Source organism: Ammospiza caudacuta, chromosome 8 (assembly GCF_027887145.1).
Source record: "Ammospiza caudacuta isolate bAmmCau1 chromosome 8, bAmmCau1.pri, whole genome shotgun sequence".
Taxonomy (NCBI): domain Eukaryota; kingdom Metazoa; phylum Chordata; class Aves; order Passeriformes; family Passerellidae; genus Ammospiza; species Ammospiza caudacuta.
In genome coordinates, this window is record NC_080600.1 from 31,013,474 (window position 1) to 31,035,728 (window position 22,255).

Genomic DNA, 22,255 nt, shown 5'->3' on the forward strand with positions numbered 1-22,255 from the left:
CCCAGTGTTCTTGCACTCAGAGAGTAAATATGCAGCTTACAAGGACTGGGAGGAGGGGGAGAAGGAAGGGCTACAAAAGACAATAAAAGCAAAACTTGCTTGATATTTTAGATTATTCTAAACCTGAGTAATACCTTTTCCATACTGAGACAGATTACATTAAAATATTTCTCATCCCTTTCTACACAGACTCTCTAGAACAACCCAGATACTTTTGCAATCAAAATCCAGCTCTATATGAAGGAAAATTCAATGCAATCAATATAATTTATATCAGTGCATTGAATGATGGATCTCAAAAACCAAACTTCTATCCAAAACCCCTTCTATCTCTTTGATTCCCAAGAGCAAAAAGGCCTAGCAAGATCTGCAAGATAGATAAATGAGGGGCAGGGCTGCACTGATGTTGTAGCCACAACGATGATTAGCTAACAAAACAAGTATCATGTTCCTGAGCAGATTCCCTATGATTTACACCCTTCGAATCTCAAAGAGTGGAGGGCTTGAGGTCTCCTGGTACACCATGAGATCAGGCCATAACTCTTCTATTCAGACTTTAAAAATCCCAAACAAAACACCTGTAAATTGAGGGTCTTAAATTCACTGTCACTCATGACCTGAACAGAGATTTAAACAAAGATCGGAAATGGTGAGTTCATGAGGGCACTGAATTCACCCAAAATTCTGCATTCTATAAAACCAGCAGAGGGGTTGAGAACCTCTCAAAAGAAAGTCTAAAATCCTGGTGGACAGATCTACAGGACTATTCAGCAACACTTAAAACATGAGGCTGGAAATAACTGAACACAGAGATTTCACTTTAAACACTGTGTAGATGGCTGGCTCTCATCAGCTCCCTGTGGTTGCTCCTGGGCCACGACAGAACCCAGCACATCAATCAGCCTGTGATCCAGCTGTCCACCACTGCTCCCCAAAGGTAGGACTGGGTGCCTATGGGACACCAAGTATCTTGCAGCATCACAGCAAGAGGAAACCATTTCAGAGCAACACATTTAAGGTTTTCCCTGGGACCTCCAGAGGCACCAGGCTGAGAGGTGACAATTAGCTCCTGTAACTAGGAGATACTTTGTCTAAATTTCCATATCCTCTGCTTCTGTCCCAATGCACGTTCATCTGTACGTCTGCTGCTACAGAACTGCAATTTCATTTCCACACTAAATTCTGGGATCCTTATTGTGCTTTGTTCTAATAAATAAATGGGAAAAAAAAAAGTAAAAACAAACAGCTGAAATACAGCTAGGAAATCTTCCCTGAATAATACCTAAGTATAAAAACATGTAAATTTAAGGCTTCAGGATTTAGGACAGCATTAAAAAATTGATGATAGTTCTGAGAGCAGCAGGACTAATACAGCCCAACTTTCAACAGATAGGAGAATAACGATTGATTGACTCAGAGTACATGCAGGAATTTCCTCCAAGTGAAGATTGTTTTTGAATGGATACTCTGACACAAGGTCACTCTTCTGCCCTTCAGTCAGTCAAAACTAACTTTGCACTGAATCGAAAGCTCTACATGCAGACTTTCTGTGGCACAGTTTCTACATGCCAAATGAAATTCCAGAGTACAGCAGAGTGCTTGGAGAGGTGCATCAGTCAACTTGTACATGCACAACAATCCAGATCATTTGCAGAACAGCACTGATACATCTCTTGTCAGAGATGCCAACATGCACACATATGAGACTGATATTTCGTTGTAAAACTCAGCTGAAATAGGGTACAGAGTTCAAAAAGGTGGGATGTGCATGTACAGCGAGGGTCATTCCACTGGCCCCAGTTCCATGAGAAGGCAATACTGAAAAGCAAACAAACCAACCACCAAAGACACCTCTCAAGATTAAAAAACTCTCCAAGAAAAAATGTTGTTACCATGTTTCTTTTTGTGATGAATACAGACAAGAGCAAGATGAAAAATTTTATGCTTATGCAAGATCAGAGAAGACCCATGATAAAACCAAAAGCAAAACCAGTGTATCCTGATTGCCACCATACAATGCCAACACGCATTTCATGAGGCTTCATAACCCCACCTTGATGTGGCAGGAAAAAAACATTATTTCAGGTGTTCTCACATTTACAACTCCTTACCTGTAGTTCCTGACCTATTAATCCATTTGCTTTGGAAGTTTGCCTGTCAGAACAGAAACTTTGCTTCTTGGAGTTAACTGCATTATACACCTATTAAAAACACTGGTTTTAATAATGAATAATTCTACACTACAGAACCATTTAAAACATCTGGACACTCACAAAAGTGCATTTACTAGCCAGTTGTTCTCTCCTATGTTTTTCTTGACAAGATAATTAGCAAAGAAATCATGAAAAAGAGGGTCTAATTGTACCTATAAGCCAACTGTTTTATGCAAACCACACAACAATACAGATGTTGATTTGCATTTCAGAAAATGGTGCTGACCTTGAACATGCCAGCTTCTGAAAAACAAACAGTTACTGACAGCATTTCCAGTGTTATGAGTGTTACTAGAACTTTCATAAGCAGTCTTGCTTCTGGAATTAAGAAAAAGAGTTACATATATCAACCTGAATTTTCTAGGTTTTATTCACTAATGATTTTTAGAAAAAATTGTAAAATTAACAAAAAAAAAAAAAGAGAAATAAATCTATTATCTTTTTTTTCATTCTATGAAGTTGTTTTATTTATTAGTTTTGACTCTTTTCTTGTAGCTTTAATTACCCTCCAAATAAAAACAAGGAAATATCTTCTCCCTCTTTGCCCATGTATTTTAATTTTTTTACAGAATGCTTTGAACAATCCCACAAACATAAATGTTATCAGTTCAAAGTTCAAAATCATTCAAGTGACATTTAGATACAAACTCTTAGGCTTCTTTGAAACATGTCAGATAATACCAACTTTAGCTAATAGTACATAAACTGGAATTTCAGAGAAGGCCTTTGGCCTAAATACCTAATCAAACTTTGTATGTTGTGAAGGCCTTCAACATCTGTGACATATATGAAAAAAATAACTGAAAAATATGTATCCAAGGCCAAGAGAGACAGTATTTCAAATGTTCCTGAAGAACAGCAGGTTTCTCAAATACAGTAAACATATTATCAAAACAGAGTTGGCACAGAACTCAGAGATTGAGACTAACTTTACTAGTTCTTCCAGGACACACTTAACACTGGTGTTGGTAGGCTTGGCATGATCCAGTTTATAACCTTCTTCAAGCCTGAGATAGCCTTCATCAGCAGCAACTGGTACAAATATAGAAAACTTCTGATCACTGGGCACTGAAGACATTTAGAAAATCACAAAGCCCAGGAACCCATCATGGTCACACTACTGCTTCTTAGAGCAGGTGCTCATTGCATGCCCAAATTGAGATGTGTTAACAAACTTGTCCTGCTCTGGTTTCCCTGGTTCACCTGAAGAGCCAGTGGGACAAAACACATTGATTTCCACTTGTGAGGGCCATCCAGAAAGGTCACTAACATTTCCTGAACAAAAGTTTGGATAAAGAGGACACCATTAGTCAAATATCTCCAGTCCCTGGGCTCCAGAGATTTTCCAAACATCAGCCCCTAACTGCTTTTGGTACTGCTGTACCTTCACCAGGACAAACATGCAGAAAATCCTTTACTGCAAAGTTTTTCATTTTTTTTAATGTAGTAATACATTTTTTGTCAAGACCTCCTATCATTATAATAAGTAATTACTTATACTGGTACTTAGACCAACAATCTCATATCACCATCAATGCAAAGTGTCTGACAAGCCACAGTAAGACTCAGATCTATGCTGCAGCTACTCTATTAGCAACCATAAGCATCCCAAAATAATTATAAATACCATGAAAGCAGCACTCAGAGTAGGAACATGGTACGGGTGTCGCCTAATAATGCAACTGAGGGAAGAGTGGAGGACAGGACAGAGCATGCAAACTATTGACAGAGCAAAAATTGCCTTCTCTCTGCAAAATACAGAAATTGAAGATGAAAAAGGAGAGAATTACAGCCCAGAGAATGGTGTGGCTAGGTGCCATGATGGAGGCAAAAAGACAAATTCAGAAGAGAGTAACTGTCATGCCTCCTGCTCTATCACATGGTAATAAAAGCATTTTAAGGGAAGGTGCTTCCTGTAGGTGCTCTACTTCAAGAACACAGGGTCTGGCACATCACCAAACATCTCCTGCAGTAGACCCTGCTCATACATCTCTGCTGAAGCAGATGCAAGAGGTGCAGTGAGGGCAGGAGTGCTTGTGGCCAGCTGTGCAAACTCCTGCTTGAACCACAATCCCCAAATTTCAAAGGAGTTTAACAAAAGCTCCACAGAATCACAGGCCTTTAGCATACTGTTAGCTATTTAAATATAAATATGTCCAATTTTTAATACACATGAAGGAGATTTCAGGGTAAACCAGAGGCCTTGTAGATTAATCTTAAGAGGTCTCACTTGGAAATTAAAGGTATACTATTTCAGTGAGACTTTTGTTGCCAAGATATAATTTTATTCATTATTAAAATACCAGCAGAGTTACAGATGGTACTGAAGTTAAATTGTGTGCATCATTTTGATTGCAATTGTAAATTGTCTCTGTACTGGGATTTGAAGTTGAAAAGATTCACTGGTATTTATAGGCTAGATAAAATTCCTGTTAGCATTACCCACTTAATGGCATACTTCGTTTTAAAGATATAAACCATGAGTTTTGTACCATGCCTCTTAACAGTCCTCAGGAGTGACCACTGATGCCTTTCACTTCATCTGTTTTTCTCCTGCCTTCTGTAGGTACAATTCTCCTTTGAAAAGGCAAAAAATACATGCTTGGACTTACTGTGGAAATTAACCTTTACTGTTACAGTCCAATGAGATGTATGTGCATGGGAGGACGAGATTCTGTCCTTTACGAGGGGTAAAAAAAAATTACATACACAAAAAACACAGGAAGTGCCGTAAGATGGAGTATGGCTACAGATTTGGAAGAGATTGGGAGATTATTTCTGTATCAACAGTCCCTACAAAAAGCCTCTCACAGGAACTACCACCTACAACTAGGTTCTACTACCAATTTAACGACTTTAGTAAATGATGCTTGAAAACTTGACGAGAAAAATAAAATAAACCCCAAACAACCTGTTTTTCTGTTTTTCTGTAAAAAGAAATTCCTTCTTTTTTCTTTTTTTTTTTTAGAGACTGGCTACACATACATGCACAGCTGTGAACTCCATCTGTTAGCTGAAATGCATGACATATTTTTCAAGATATAAGACACTAGAGAAAGTACTTAACAACACAATGTTCCTTTTTCTTTTCGTGCTATACTGCAAATAAATGCCAATAGTTAAGCTAATCATGAGCTTTTCCTAAGCAACTGTAAATTACATAAGTGTTCCTTCATATGCCTGTAAAGACATAAAAGTATTACTCAATCAGTGCATTTATAGAGTATCTTTTATGATACAGTGTGCACGAATAACCTTGTCTCACAAAAAGTGGTCAAGTCTAATTTTGAATGACTATGGGGCTCTCATAAAACTGATTCAATACTGGGTCTTATTTTTTTACTGAAACAAGCATGTCTGCCATGTAACTTCTACTCATAATAATGAAGTAGAATTGCATTTGAGGAACAGAGCGACAGGACTCAAACTATGAATTTCAAATAGCCATCAGTGAAGTTCCAGTAAACTAATTTGCAGAAGCAATTCTTGTTTTGAGAGGGTGAAAGAACATCAGACTAAGCCAATTACTAACAAAATATAGTTAAAGAAGAATGATCTGAAGTGAAAGGAAGAAGTGCTCTCCAATTTCAGCTCTGTCATAGTCCATGTCATTTAGGTGAGTCATGTCTGCAGCTAAAAAATGAAGGTACAATCACTTTATCTTATACCACATGCTTTTCATTACATCACAGGCTCGTTGTCAGGAATAAGCTGTTGTCAATGAACAGCAAATCCATCATAGAAACCAGTTTTTGACACTCAAAAATTACTGAAACTGCTCTATATGGAAAACAAAAAAGGACTACAACAAAAGGATTTGCTGACTCAGCCTCCCAACATTTATATTTCTATGAGCAACCTGCAAAAGCATGTTATTGTCCAAAGCTCTGATTTACTCTCAGCAGGTGTAGCAGCAGTTGCCAGAAATTCTTACTACTTTCTCCTCAGAATAAAATGCTTCTTGTGCTCATTTGCCTCTCCTTTCCACATTTCTGATATCCTGTTAATGTAAGAGCGCTTTGATCTTTGACCTGAGAGCAGAAACCTAGAAAGCTGGCACAACAGATGAAGCGAATTTTACACCTGAAGTCTGCCCTTTTGACATTCAACACACTTTAGAGAAGAGACAGTATGAATCCCCTCACACCATGGTAGGGGAATGTATCCTGAGATTACCTTGCTGTACAGGAAAACACAGGCAAGTGACTTTGTCAGCACAGGGCAGTTTTTGCTACATTATAAACAAAATAAAATCTATGAACATGGAGGCCCTTTTCTCTTTTCTCTGGCCACACAGCATCACATTATCACAAGCACTCTTTTTACCTTGGCCTGGATGAGACTTATTACTCATGCATTTCAAACAAAGTTTGAAAGTTTCTTTATACCAAAGATCAAGACTGTCTTTTAACATTTCAAAAGTTTTAGCAACACTCACAAAAAGAGAAACTTGATGCCGTTCAAAAGCATCAGACTCTGCTACAAGCATGCTCTGTTCACCAGAGGCCATCACTGAAGGAGTTCAGGGTACCACCCATTAGGCCATGGATTTTAAAACCAGAATAGTATATGCTTTAAGATACCACAATACAATTAAAACAACACTGAATGTGCAGGAAAAAAATGGTAATGTATGTGCACCCATCAGCAAGGCTGCTGTAATCGTTATTAGAAGAAAAACACAAGAAAGATCAGAGCTGGGCTGAGTTCTGTAGACAGTCACCTACAGAAAATTAAAATGCAGAGGGAGTACAGCAGATTTTCTGCTGATGTTACTCAGTGTTAAAATTGTTCAAGAATTCACTGGTGAAGCAGTTTTTCTAAGTTTTGCAAATACAATTTTTTAAATGGGATGTAAATACCTGTTTCACTAAGAATAAGGTTTATTGATGAAAAACCAAAACAAATGAGCAGAAGAGAAATAAGAAAAACTTCTGCACAAAAGAAGCAGCACATGGTTTATCATGACTAGAACATGAAAACCAGTTTGGGAAACACAAGTGTTTTATTTGCAGATGGGAGAAAATGACCATTTCAGATAATTAACACCACTAATAAAAAAATATCCATTTTCTAGTAAAATTTAGAAAAATAATTGTATCAATTATTTAAGTAGAGCCATTATATCTTCTACCACTTAATGATCAGCAAAATGAGGCAGAAACATAGTTCTGTCTACTTAGCATCACAGAACAGAATCACAGAATCATTAAGGTTGAAAAAGACCTCCAAGAGCATTGAGTCAAACTTTTGACTGAACATCTCATGAACTAAGCCAGAGCTGCGCCATGTCCAGGCATTTCTTGAACGCTTCCAGGGACGGTGACCCCACCACTTCCCTGGGCAGCCCATTCCAATGCTTAACCACCCTGTCAGTAAAGAATCTCTTTCTAATTTCCAACCTGAACTTCCCCTGGCACAGCCTGAGGCTGTTTCCTCTTGTCTTGTTACTGGTTTCCTGGGAGAGAGGCCAACCCACAGCCAGCTGCAACCCCCTTTCAGGTAGCTGTAGTTAGTGATGAGGACTCCCCTGAATCTTCTTTTCTCCAGGCTTTTATCCCACCTCTCCAAGCTGAGGAATCTTTCATAGAGATGGACATTTATGCTATTCCTCACATTTTGAGTCACCTTAAAATTTAGCATGCTTGTGGAAGCACTGCTACAAACTTCAGTGGAGCAGCCCAACACCAACTGCTTGTCACGTGTGACCACAGACACCTAAGATCAGACCTGCAAGGGAAGACTCTGCTGCCTTTGTAGAGATGCACAGTGTAGCTGGGGTACCTTAGAGAAGAAAAACAAGAACCCAATTACCACGACAGACTTCCTTTTGGGGAGTCACACAATTTTCACTAATTCACTGATGAATGCAAGAAGGAAAATTAATGAAGAATCAGCTCTTTGTAAGTTCTTGTCTTGTCTTCTTCCCCAGCACAGTACCATAGTTCACATGCTCCCAGTTTCTTTGAAATCATACAGTTTACCTCCACCTTTGAGAAAGACCCAGGAGTATCTGCATAAGCGTGATGCCTCATTCCCATTCTCTCTCTTTTTAACCCAACCACTGCTTCAGAAGAGCAATGAGGTTGGACAACACCCATCATGTGGGAAACTCAATCAGGCTGCAGCTTTTGCCTTCCTAAAGGTGATGTTTCTGCTCTGGTTCCCATGGACCTCTATGGAAAAGGGCTTATTTATACAGGCAGACCTTGCAAAAACTTTCAGACTGCCATAACTTCATGCCATAACTTTGTCTGGTAAGGTTATATTGTGCACATCTAAATTTAGAGCTGCTATCTGTAAGCAAACAACAGAGGCAGATTGTGGAATACTGATGAATTTCACAGGCATGCCCAGCTAACAATGCAGAGCAATTTAAAAGCCATCAATAATCAAGAGGCTGTCCCCTGAATTTTCAAATCAATCATGATAAAATTAATTCCATTTTTATTTTCCCTTTGAATATTTGGTGAACTCATGGATAAAACTGATTAAAGGGGAAAGAATACACAGCATGGAATTCACTAAATGTGTTCTGTTTGGAGGGGTTCACTAAATGTTTTCAGTTTGGAAGAGAGTCTCTTCAAATTGTGCAACATGCAGGATGGCACACTGAAAACCAATTATAACTGTGAGAGTTTCAGTGCATCCCATAAGGCTGAGAGAATGTTCAATTTGCAGGCTGTGAGCAAGGATTAACAGAGATGAAGGTGGCGGTAAGTGCCCATGTACCATTGCATTTAAATGTAATGTCATTTCAAGGGATGATAAGTAATCATTTCATGTCTCAATAACCTCCAACAAAAATGTCTTATTTAGCCCCGAAACACCAATTTTTAAGACTCTTCTATGCAAGTTAATGGTTTAGATAAGAGACAGGATTGAAAAAAGTTCAAAATTTCCCTTCTAAAGCAAGGTGAATGCAGCTTTGATGTCAGTTTAAAGATGAAAATTTTCTTCCAGGCATTTCTCAGGGCACTGTGCTCTCTCTTTATCAGTCACAGTGGCATTTTTAGTGCCGCAGGAGAAAAGAAACATAGAGATCTCTTAGATTTAACATGATAGCAAACCAGAAAGACAGTTTATACACAAACTTTTCTAACTACCTTTGATTATTTTGAGAATCATTATTTGAGACTATATTGATGTTACAGTCTTCATTGCAAACTTATGCAATCTTAGGCTCTAATCCCATGCTCTGAACAGGACTCCTGGCACTGTATGACCACAGTCCTCAGCCTTTACATCTCTGTAATTCTGGCCCATATCTCAAATCCATTACAGCATCTCTGTCATTGTATTTTCTTTGAAGTGGAAGGTATTTCCTAACCCTCTGCAAAACATATCTGCTAATTATCATGATAATTTGAACCCATATAGTGTTTTCTGCATTATTTTTCATAAACAGACAGTAACTCCTGGATTTAACACAGAACACTGAAGGTGAAAGAGAAAACTCTCATACGCTCTGTGAATACAGAATAAGAGAAAAAGAAAGGAAAAGGACATATCCAGAACAAGTAGGATTCTCCACATGAGGATTATGCAGAACTTGCTCTGCAGCAAGTTTACATACATTAATAACAGAATTAATAAATAACAGCTATAAAATACACTAAGGATTGCAGCACAGTATTTCTTTCACATGGGAGTAAACAAAACTAGAATTCTTAAAAATTCTTTAAAAAACAGTGGAAATTCAAGCAACTAAAAAAACCAAAATGGCAAAATTAAATCAAAACTGCCATCTTGTTGAAAGTATTGATAAATATATCAGTTTGAACACCAGCAGAACTCTAGCGTCAGCTACCTTTTGTTTTGTCTAAAGAGGCCATTTTTCATCCAACAAGGAAAAAGGTTCACTTTCTATCAATAGTCCTCCTTGCAAGAAACTTTGCAAACCAAAAAAATATAGAAGCCTCAAGTAAAGAAAAAAAAAATCAAAACAACCAAACTCCTATGTTTCACTGTCCCCTGTCACAAACAGCATACAAACCTGAGCCATCTTTGCAAAGTTACCATAAGAAGCCTTTCTAGATACAGTTGTCAGATGTAGAACAATTTGGGTAATAATTTGATAACTTTATTTTTAGATATGGCAAACAGACAACTCCCGCATGCTCCCTAATTGCATGTCATTTTGTTTAGACAGATCCAATTTCTTCAATACTGAATGACTGGCTCAAATGCTTTCACATATAATTATGGCTCAATCCAGACACACTTTTTAAAAACAAAGCAACTGTATATATTAGGGTAATAATATTTTAAACAAGGAAGAAAGCTCAGCTGTGTATTTTCTTACTCATTTTAAATCAAATTCAGATCCTGCTTGGATTTCTGCTGGTTCAAATCCCATTTTAATACACAAACTCCCACAGGTTTTATCTCTTCAACAAAGCAATTAATAAAGTGTGGCTCAGGCCATTAAAGGTTTGTTTTATGCCCCTCTCAATCCCTTGAGATAAATAGAAATTGATGTTTATTTTGAGCCTTTTGAAATCCAAATAATTTCTGCAAAGTCCTGCAGCCCTGAAACTAAAATCTAATTACCTGCAAGTGTTTGCAGATGTAAGTATACATTCAAAGTCCCTCTTCTATGTGGCAAGCTTTTTAAAGATCAAAGAGTTACCTCTAGCCTTGAGGCTCCTTATTTGAAAATGCACATTAACATTTAATGGTGTCACATTCCAAAGCCCTACACAGAGCTTTGAAACATATCCCTCAGTGGTGGAAACATCTTTCCCTGCTGCTAGCACTAATCAAAGGAACAGGAATATGCTTTCAGAAGATCCATGGCCAATGTCTCCAACACAAGAAACTCAAACCATGGTTATCTCACAAGCAGTTCTTTGCAGCATCATAACCAGCATCAGCCCAATGAAAAGGTGAAAGAGGATTTGCCCCAGAGGAGCCAACAAGCAGATCTCACTGCTCTCCTTGCCATTGAAGAGGATCACTCATGAAACTCAGAATCAAAGAGTGGCTGAGGTTGGGAGGGAGCCCAGGAGATCACACAGGGTTCCCTACAGCAGCTTGCCCAACACCAGGCTCAGACTCACATTTGTTTTAGCAAGGCTCCTCCCTAATCCTTAGGGGCAGTGAAACAAGCTTGAGTTTGTAGATTCAATAAGTCTATCCTTTCATACAACAAAATGTGGTATTCAGGAATAACAAAGTTCTTGCGGTGTCCTGATGGCTTTAACTTGGAGAAACGCTATAAAAACCCTTCTGCGTCTTACTAAACTGAATAGAATCAGGTGAACTTAAGATAAATTATTTTTCCAGGACACAACAAAAATTTTAATGCAATAATAACATCTCTAAATTTATGTTTATGTGATAATGCAGAGCATTAAAGAGATGATTTTGTGGAATCTGTCACATTTTTGAGGAAGAATTAAGAAAGACTGATAATTTTCTTCTTTTCAACTGTATTATTTCTATTTGTTTTCTTTTTTCTTGAAATAGAGACCAGTTCCAAGCCGATATGCTGCTTATATTTAGGTGTTTATCTGTGTAGGTTTGTTCATTGGAAAGGCACATCTAAAACATGGGAAGGTTTAGGGATATGATTAAATAATGGAGTGAAAGGGAGGCATATAATTTGTTTTTTAATCTCAGGATGTTTCAAAGTGTGAAAACAAGGAAAACAAACATGTCAGAATGATAATTCTAAGGCATATCCTCTGTTACACTTATTAACTGTATGAGTCCTGGGTTACCCAAACAGCACTGAGGTTGGACCACAGTATTAGAGACCACATAAAACATCACACTGGCTTCTGCTACTGTTGAAATTGCTCCTTTCATCTACATAGAAATAAAGGGAATAATGAGGGAAAAGTATAGAAGCCCCTCCCAGCAGACCCATGAAGCTCCAGAATGACCTGATGGCCAGTCCCTGTCACACGCTCATCCCTGGAAGGTTAAGTGGATTTTGATGAAGCCATCAGCTTCAAATGCAAAGAGCTTGAGCCAATGCCAAATGAGGTCAAAGGGATTTTTTTCCCCTCCATTAGCTTCAATGAGCTCTGAATAAAACCCAGTGGGCTCCAGTGTGCCTACTAATTGTTAAGGGAATTAGAATTCCAGTAAATCATTACAACTATGGTCACTTGGAACCAGAATGACAAAGCGAAATTACATGATCCCCTGCATTCCTCTGTGTGAATCAGTAAATTCATGTTAAAACCATTATAATGTAGCAGAATTTAGGACTATCACCTCAGGTGATTGAAACCAATACATACTACACTAGGTTGATTCCTGTTCTCTTGAATTCCAGAGCAATAATGCCTCATAAATTCAAGTGACTATTTATGTGCCCACATCAAACCCCCTAAAGAGCCTCTCCTACTCTCAAAGGTACTTTTCACAAAAAGATTTTGAAAAGTCATGACTACTGGTACAAAGAGGCCATATTCAAAGGCCATGAGACCAAATAATTTATGAATAAAACGTGTGAAGTGCAAAAGTTTTATAAAGATATATTTAGTATATTATTACATATAATATATACTAGTATATTACATATACAGTATATTTTTTTAAATAAATAAAGCTTATTTTAAATAAAGCTTAATTTAAATAAAGATAATTTTTTAAATCAAGTTCACACCACAGTAACACACAAGCTGTTGCCATTCAAATTTCACGCTGAACCATTCTTTAAACATTGGAGACCAGCACGATGCTATGCAGCCTTTATTTACCTATTAACTGGAGGATGTTTATAGCACTTCATCCTTGCCCTGGCTAATGCTGAAGCACGATCAGGGTCGCGTTATTCCGTTTCAGTTTCCTGCCTGTACCAGTGTCTCCAGAACAAGGCCATGTCCGTGTGACATTCACGGCCATGCTCCGCGGCCGCTGCATTGTGGCCGGGGCAGTGGCTGTGGGCTGCACGCAGCACATCAAGCCAAGTCTGGTTAAATGAACAGAAGCAAGACCAAGCTTGTTTGCTATTCCAGCTGTAAACAACAGTCCTAAGTGCAGTAGGGACCACACAGGGTAGCAAATGCAGACAGCAAGGGATCCCTTTGGAATGGCGCTTTATACGGCATGGCTTCCCTTCCTCTGGCAGGGCAGATCACTTTGTCCCCATGCTGCAGAGATGGAAATGAGGCAGGAGACAAGGTCACACAGAAATCCTCTTAGTTAAGTGGGAACTGAACAGCCTTCCAGAGTATCTCAACACTGAGGAGCTTTGCTCCCATCACTCTTTTTGTTTGTTCTCATAGAACAACAAGTCATTTGAAACTCAACAAATGCATGAAAATTGCCAGAATTGAGTCAGGGGAGAGGATGGGAAAACTAAAGGAGAAAATTAAAATTCAGCCATTAGGAGAGTAGAATAGGACAAATATAATGAAAAGGGGACAATCATGGGCAGTTAAAAGAGCTCAGATCTGTTAAGATGGTGTTTGAGTAAAGAAAAGTAGAGTACTATGAGGATTGGTAGAGTGGAAGCTCATTTAGGTGTATGTCTGGAGCTTAGGTTGATTAGGTCATTCACAGCCTGAAGCTTTCTGGCCATAATAAAGCCTATTCCAAACCATCCCTGCTGTGTCTCACTTCTGTTTATTTGACTAGTTCTGTTCAAGGTCCAGATTTGGCAGAGCTTCTGTTTTCCCCAAAGTGCATTTCATTTTCAACCATCTGCTAAAGACTCCAAGCCCCTTCTCTGAAATTTGAAAGATTTAATGACAATTAGTACGAAAATACTCTTTTTAATTTTATTAACAGATTGTAGAATCAAGGAAATTCATGGGGGAAAAATGTATTAAATAGCACTGCCTTTCCCCATCACTAGACCTGCCTACCAAGTGGTATGTACAAGGCACATGTGGGGAGCTGCACAGCACTTTGCATGCAGAGCTACAACATTAATCCTGTAAGAATAATCACAACAGCCAACTTGTGCTATCATACAGCTTTACTGACTCCAGTAAGACCTTGTAGAGATGCACTAAGCCATATGCAAGTCATTCAAGAGAATCATGTTATTTGGTTTCAAGTCCCCTGCCTCTGGCCCAATCTACCAGCTCCCTCCTCCTCCCCCAGGCATCAAATTGAGTAAGCGTTAGAGAAAAGAATGTTCTCACACTGCTGGTCTGAGAGGTTCAAGGGAATGAAACTTCATCTGCAAAGCTTCATTACTGCATGATACACGCACTTTAGGGGACAACTTCTATATTTTGAATAATTTAATTAAAAAAAAAAAACACTTAAATTTCTTAAGAGATCCGTAAGTTCATGACATTTCTGTATGGTCAAAGGCTTTCATTTGTTGAAAATTTCATTTTTTTAAAATACTCACTGTCACTGCAGACTCTCAGCTTCACAGTAATTTATGTCATTGGCAACCTTTAGAAACTCGACTTACACTGTTAATGCAGTAAAATAAGGCAGACATGTAATTATGCCCTGAAAATAAAATCTTTTGTAGGCTTTAACAGCATCTCAAACATTAGCTGAATTAGTTCCACCTGTCAAGTGGCCAGATGGGCATTCTTGAGATATACCTACTTGAAAGTGTATGTCCAACTATTTATATTTCTTGCAAAGGAGAAATTCTCTTTTGGTACACTTTGAAGCCAAAATATTTCATTTTCTTGTCAATTAGGAGAAACATCACATCTTTCCCTCTGCAAGCTTGTACCCAACCCTGCCTTACAGCCTCAATGGAAAAGTACAGCCACAGCTGTGGCCAGATGTATTCATGACTCAGATTCCACTGTGTCCTCCGTATGCCCAAGCCACTGATTCTGCACAGGACCATCCAGATCAGTGCAACTTGAGTCTGCTCTCAGAAACAACTTCTCCATGAAAATCATACAGACCAGGACTACTCATCCAGAGCTGGAGGAAAAGCAGCTTTTCAGAAAACTCAGCATACAAAAACAATCTAGAGTATTTTGGGAGTTCTGTTTACTTTCCAGCCCTCTGAGTGATGTAATCTGAAAACCTTATGTTTCAGTGGGCTAGGGATACAAATCAGAAGGTGAGTCGCTCGTGTTCAAACAAGATACATTTTTACTGCATTCTTACTGCAAGAACAACTTAGTGTTTTTGGAAGCACCGAGGGAGAAGGTCGGATTTGGAGCTAATGGGAAAGCAACAGCTAATAAGTCAAGCCACTGCAGCATGAAAATATGACTGGTCCAAAATTAGCTTCTGTATTTCCATGCCAACCAGAGTGTGTTTACTTATTCATAATCAAGCTTTTCACACCTTACGTAGTTGAAATGGATTTCTGGCAACTTTTACCATCATAATACTTTGCTTAATAGCAGAGACCCTACTAAGAAAAAGTGCCTTTTGATCACACAAACAGGGACTAGGTCTCCAAGTCCTGCTTTCATATTTTGTATTATTATTAAACTCCTAGCAAACAGCTTTGGTTTTAATTTCTTCTGTTAACCAAGTAGGCATTGCATAGCTCAACAAATACCCCGTTAAAATATAGGCCATTTGTACAAGAGGAAAAATTTTGTAATTTTAGAACTTATTTTATTCTGAAAACAAGTTCATTTCCAATCCTGAGAACCATTCTTCCTCAATACATTCCAGAATTTTTGTACATGCAGTATCAGTAGAATTTATTTTAAACAAACTCATATATTGTTATACTTTTATATCAGCTTAGCATGTGAAATAAGGTATAGGTAAATCTCTCTATAATTTAACAGACTGGGTTTTGAAAAAGCTTCAACCAACAACTAAGATAGAAAAGTACTGCAGTAAACTATAAGTATCCAACTCTTGTTTGAACAAACGTCAATATACAAATATACATATCTGCATTCCCCTCTTGGGGGAAGAGACCTAAATAATGCATCATTAAATCCCACAGTTATTCTAGAAGGAATTTTCACTTGAATAACTTATTTAAAAAAATATCTTCACTGATTTTTTTGATTAACTTTTTTCTTTATTTCTCATTTTAAGACCTTATACTGGAAGTCTGAACTATTCTTTTCACCCAGCTGTGTGATGGACCTGCTATTTACATGTTTGATGTAAGGGAAGGTTTTTTTTCTCATTTCATCATTTGTTGAAGCTCAAACAAACTACAAACTGGATCCTATTTTCAGTTCAGATCTGGAAAAACCTGCTATTCTAAAAGCTACTTTTGATTTTTAAACATGACAAGTTGTGGGCTTGTTTGGTTTATTTTTTTTTTGTGAAACTTACAGGTTTAAAGGTTCTCCAGGACTATGTTTTACTAAATTCTTATCACTTCTCATCTTTTATACTTGAAAGTGGTTGTTTCACTTCTTAGATGACTATTTAAATTTATAGTTAGCTGTCATCACCCCTTTTTTTGCATTAAACCACAGGTCCCTCCAAACTGCTGGAACCCAAAGGTCTTTTACATCCTGTTATTGTGAAGCACTCTGCAGCCCAGCCACACCTCAGCATATTCTGTGGTGAGAGATGACAATCTCAAAGTCCTACCCAACAGCTCCTTCCCCTTTCTTTCCAAAGGATCTGGGAACAGCTGGTTTCACCGTGGAAGTTTATGAGACAACACAAAGCCTCCTCAGAGAAGAAAGTCCCACCACTACTGCTTCTGGCTCGTACTTTCCCCCATCCTTGGAAAGCAGCAGTGGAAGCCCTTGCACAGTGCACTGCACTTTGTTGCCCACCTTTGCTGCCCCTGGGATGGAGAAGGCCCTGCCATAAGCCCTTCCAGGACCTCCAGCTGTGCCTTTGCAACGAGGCACTGCGGTGCAGAGAGAGACCTCTCTCCATGACAACGTGCTCCGAGCCACAGCTCATCGGCTTTATCTTTCAGTCCTCCTCTGCATTATGCCTTCATTTTTGCTAGACTTGCTAAAAACTGAACCATCACATAACACTCAAAGAAAGTCTGCCTTTAGGCCATTTCTTCATGATTTTTTAGGTGATTTCATCAACAGCAAAGGGAAAGTCTTATTTGCTGAACTAGATGCACCAAATACTGTCACCAACTTTTCCAATCCAGGCATTTCACTGCAGGCTTCATTTCATTACCAAGTCAAAAAGACACAACCCCAAATCCAAGAGGATTCATTTATACTTGAGATTATTCACAACTAGATATTAATTGTGCATGGTATGGAAAGAAACTCCTACTGATGCATCTTCACGCAGTCTAGCTCTGTATTTAGATCTATGGATTTCTGAGGATTGAAGGGACTGTCACCTTGTTTAAATTCCAGAATAACTCAGGCTCTACAACTCTGCATAGTTATTCTTACACCAAACACAACAGACTGTTTTGTATAAAGTAGTGCAAAACTCATTTGAAGTTTGTGTTGTTTTGGTTTTAGATTTGGGTTTTTTTTAATTGATAATTTGTCATTTTTTATTTGCCCTTTTTTTAATGAGTATATGTGGGTTTCTTTAAGAGAAGAGCAATTAATAAAAGATACAACAAAGAATTCGTAGTATTTTTTTAAATGCATGTGGAACTACTTTTTTCTTTAATGTGCAATCTTGTGCTTCCTTCCTGAACAGAGAATTACTGTAATCCAACCATTATTTTCATCTCTGCACATTTGCAGGGTGAGCACTGACTATATCTAGCTCCCCTAAATGCAATTCTGAAAATGTTCCTTCCTGTACTTTTCCTGCATAAGAACCCTAACAAAGGTGTTATTTAAAGATGCCCCCAAGCCTGTGAACAGCAGTGCTACATGAATGCACAACAGTAAAGCTTTGCTGATAAAATAGGGGAAAAAAAGTTGAAAAAGGGCTTGTGTTCATCATTCAGCCCCTTGAATTAAAGGGAAAAGGCACATCCCTATGAACCTCATTCCACCTTTTCCATTCAATCCATATCAATCAAGATCCCCTAACACTGACACACCTGTGCTGCACTGCAGACTCTGCACTACTGCTCATAAACAACCAGGAAAAAGGGACATAAAGAGATGGACTAAATTAATTATTTTCAATATTAAAATTAAGCTATTATATTTGGTTGCTATTTTAGGGAGGGAAAAAAATGCAGACAAAATACCACCGTGCTGCTGCTGCTGCCACACAAAGTTGAAACCACCAGCAAGCCATGTCAGTTCTCCCTAGCAAAGCCAGCAAGTTTTACTCTTCAATATCTTGCAAATCTGGAAGGAGGAGGTCTGGAACCAAGCATGGAGAGTGCTGCTATCCGCCAGCATCAGTAGAAAGGCAAGAGGGAAACAGTGAGAAATGAGCTTCAGTTGAAGGATGTGTTTTTCAAAAGATGAGTGACCTGAGACCTGGACACTCTGCTCTGACTGCAGCACAACAGGACAGAATTTTTTTCAGAGAATTATCACATTATTAACCCAGAGAACCCACTGGTTCTCTGCAAGCCTCACAGAGCAGACAGGTAGCAATAAAAGAGTGATTTGGGTAGAGGAACAGCTGTCAACAAAGCAACCTGCTTCCTTCAGAAACTCTTCCATGAGGCCCAGAAAAATGATCAGAAAACTGCAGACCAGAGACAAGGGGAAGTTTTCCTTCAGCACTCCACAGACCAGACTGAACTTTAGAGAATTTTATGATCAATAAAAGGGTCAGATAACTGCACAAGTGCCACAACATCTAGATTATTGCCCCACTTCCAAAGAAGTCATAAAAAGAAAAAAAGGAAACACCCAACATGTTTTACTTGAAAAAAAAAAATAACCAAACAAAACCCCCACATTTTCTTCACATGTGAAATGCATAAATCACCTTCTTCTCTTAAGCAGTATTAAGCAGTATTTTTTCCTTCAACTCTCATCTCACTTTTCTCAGGAATATGGCTGATAAAGTAAATTAAATATGCAAATTAGGAAAAAGCCACACCTGACTATTTTGAGAACAAAAGATTGTTAAAATGACAAGGAAAAATAAATTGCCCATCAACAGAAACAAGAAACACACACATTTTAGAATATTCAAAACAATTGAAAAGTCTAGTTTTCTCTTTGATCCAATATCATCAAGATGCAAAAACCTATTCACCCATCAAAGCAAAAGATGATAAATATAACCAACAAATAATCTAGGTCATTAATCTTTCCTATTTCTTTCTTTTTGCCCGTATCCAATAGAGACATGATGCTTCTTCACATAGAAATAGCAAGATGAAGAAGGTATATTTTTTTTTTAAATTTTAGTACCTTTCACAGAGAACAGAAAGTACTTTAAAAAATTTAGTCAAAAAAAAGCACAGCCCAGGAACTCATAATTAGACACATCCTCTGCTTAAATTTGTGTCAGCTAAAATGCAACTTCTATCAAAAAGATTTTTTTCACACATCTAACTTCTGGACTTTTGAACTCAAACACTCACAAATGCAACCATCCACTTTCTCTTAGCACAAAATCAATCATCTGTCACTCCCAGAAAATTGCACATAGCCCCAAGAGTTACACAAGCCCTGTAAAATGCCTATAGAACCCACACATTTCTACCTCCAATTTTAAATGAAAACAATTTAAAGGGGTTGACCGACATCATGGCACCTATTTCCACCACCACCCTCCCCACCAAGAATCTTTCAGTTATTTTTAACTGCTCTGCTATTTCAGCTGCTGGGTGTTTAAGACAAATGCCATGGACAGGTTCAAACAAGGAATATTGCAAAAAACTGCTCCTGGTGAGAACAAACAGAAACCAGTACAGTGGTCAAGTTGTTATGAGGGCTAAATTAAAACAGAAGATGCCCCCCATCCCGCAAGATTCTTGCCTGCAGAGCTACAGTCGAAATTCTGTACATTACTACTAGCAATAAACTCTTGGGGTAATTTTCGAGCAATGTCTTCTTTTTCAGCCAATATAGTTCAACACAGCTTAGCACAGAGAAGAAAGTAACTGGTTTTGCTGTATCAGTTTGTATTTTAATGTTGCACATTGAATTTAAGGATTTTTTTAATGCTACCAAATAGGAAGCTATAACAATCCCAAAAGAACATTCAGAAGCAACAACTCACTGCATGCTCGACCAAAAATGCCTCTGGGTTTTCATTTGAAGGGCTTCTCTTCTTTTTCTGATAGGAATAAGCATTCTGGGTGCTTGAATGAAAAGAAGGATCAAGTTTTCAAAAGGTACTTTGCAGTAAGAGGTTACCTATATACAACCTAAGCAAAGGGCATAGCAGTACCAAGTCTTTTGCCAAGTGATCACACAGTTTTGTAACAGAAACATTATCTAGAGGTTGGTGTATGAGTGAAGAACTAAAAAACAGCACAAAGCAAAAGAAAAAAGCCTACACTGGTAGTGCAGGACCCCATTCCCAGGACAACAGTTCTAGAAGAAATACAAATATCTTCTTCTGTCGCAAGGACAAAGCCGCAATGGCAAGAACGGTGCAGCATATCATACATACCCACTCATTTCTTGTTAAACAAAGTGAGGGCAGAACTCCTCAACAGTCAAAATTAATCATAAAAGAGAAAATAGGCGACAAGCCAGATGATAATTTATGGAAGCTGTAGTCAACAGGATTTGGAGACAGGGCCACAATGTAAGAGTTGAAGATTACAGAACACCATGAAGTACCTCTCCATAAACCAGTTTGGTACCATTATCAATAGGTACCATCTTGGACATGATGAGGTGCTGTCAACTTGTGTCCTTTATTCTCTGTAACGAGTCCACTTGGATGTGCTCAACTTGATGCTTGCAAATTCATAGATGTGAGAGAATGAAATCTATGACTGCAGAGTACAGACACAAATCAACTTGCTTAAAAATTACATAAGTATCCCCTTCCCCTTTTGTAAGATCTTACTTTGATTTGTATTACACTATTTTCCTTACATATTTAGGACTTAAAAACACCTACTGGAGGCCTTCTAAGTGCTAGGGAGAACAATTAGCTCTTAGGGGAAAAGGCAGCAGAGTTTTAAGATCCTGTATCTTCCTGAAGCACAGGCATATGGTTAGCATGTATATTAAGAACAAATACCAGCTGAGTAAAGAAGAGTTTTCCCCCATGCAGAAATCAGTTATTTTCTTTGAATAAGCCTCAACTGAAGGCAAATAAGACTCATTTTCATTTGTTTTGTATCACTGGCTCAAAACCAGGCATATTATTGCTACTCCATTGTGATTATCAATTCATGCAGGGATGATGCATAGTACACAGTAAAACATAACACAGTCCTGCCTACACTGAGTACATCATGCTTACAGTATGATAGGAAAAACTGGTAATAATTGTAGAGGAGATGTCAGGCCAAGTTTTTATATTTACATTTGGGTAGGCTCAGGGAGAGCAATGCCTCAGGGAATGTGAACAAAATGCAGATCATTCAGGTTCATCCCAAGAGTGTTTCAAGCAATGCTGGAAATAGAAGCTCTACATCTGCTACTATTAGGAAACCATGAAGGTGTTGAAGTGCCAATGAATATCACTCTTGAGGGGAAAATACACCTCTTTTTCCACCTGTGAAACTTTGTCAGTTCCTTGAGGCTGAGTGCTGTGCCCTGAAGGACGTGACTCGTGTGCAAGGACAAGCTCAGGAGATGAACTCCAAGGAAAAGCCAGGCATCAGTAACCAGTGCGTGCCAATGCACTCAGCAAACATGTCCTGTTACCTTCCCTCTTTCTGGGGAGCTCCCTGCACAAGCTGAGCTCTCACTGCCAATTTTACTGCCTACAGCCAGGCCCAGGTATCCTGTCCATACCTTTCTGACCTCCTCCTGTAAGAGAAGCCTGCAAAGGTGGGAATTTTTTCTTCATTTCCCTACAACTAAGCCTGTGAAAATCTACATCCTTACTAAGCTTTCTTTTCATTTGAAGGTCAGTTTATAATTTTGGGAATATTTAAATATTTAAAACTATTTAATTTTGAACTGAAATAAGATAGAAAAATTCCTGTGCAGCCCTAAATACGAGGGGGTGGGGGAAGAGGTAAAAACACTCTTAGAATGTATGAAACAGTATTTTCTTCTGCTTTGCTATATCCTTTCATTACTACTTTGTACCCACTTTTAGAAACAGAGGTGCTTCTAAACCAGAGGTGTTTCAGAGGTGAAAAATATTACCCCAGCTAATATTTTTCTGAAAGATTT

The 22,255-nt window shown here is 38.4% G+C and overlaps 1 protein-coding gene across 1 annotated transcript in view; it reads right to left on the reverse strand.

Annotated features, from left to right (window-relative positions):
- Positions 1-22,255, reverse strand: part of CNTNAP5 (contactin associated protein family member 5) — a 266,317-nt gene that overhangs the window by 198,422 nt on the left and 45,640 nt on the right. The window lies entirely within an intron of this gene.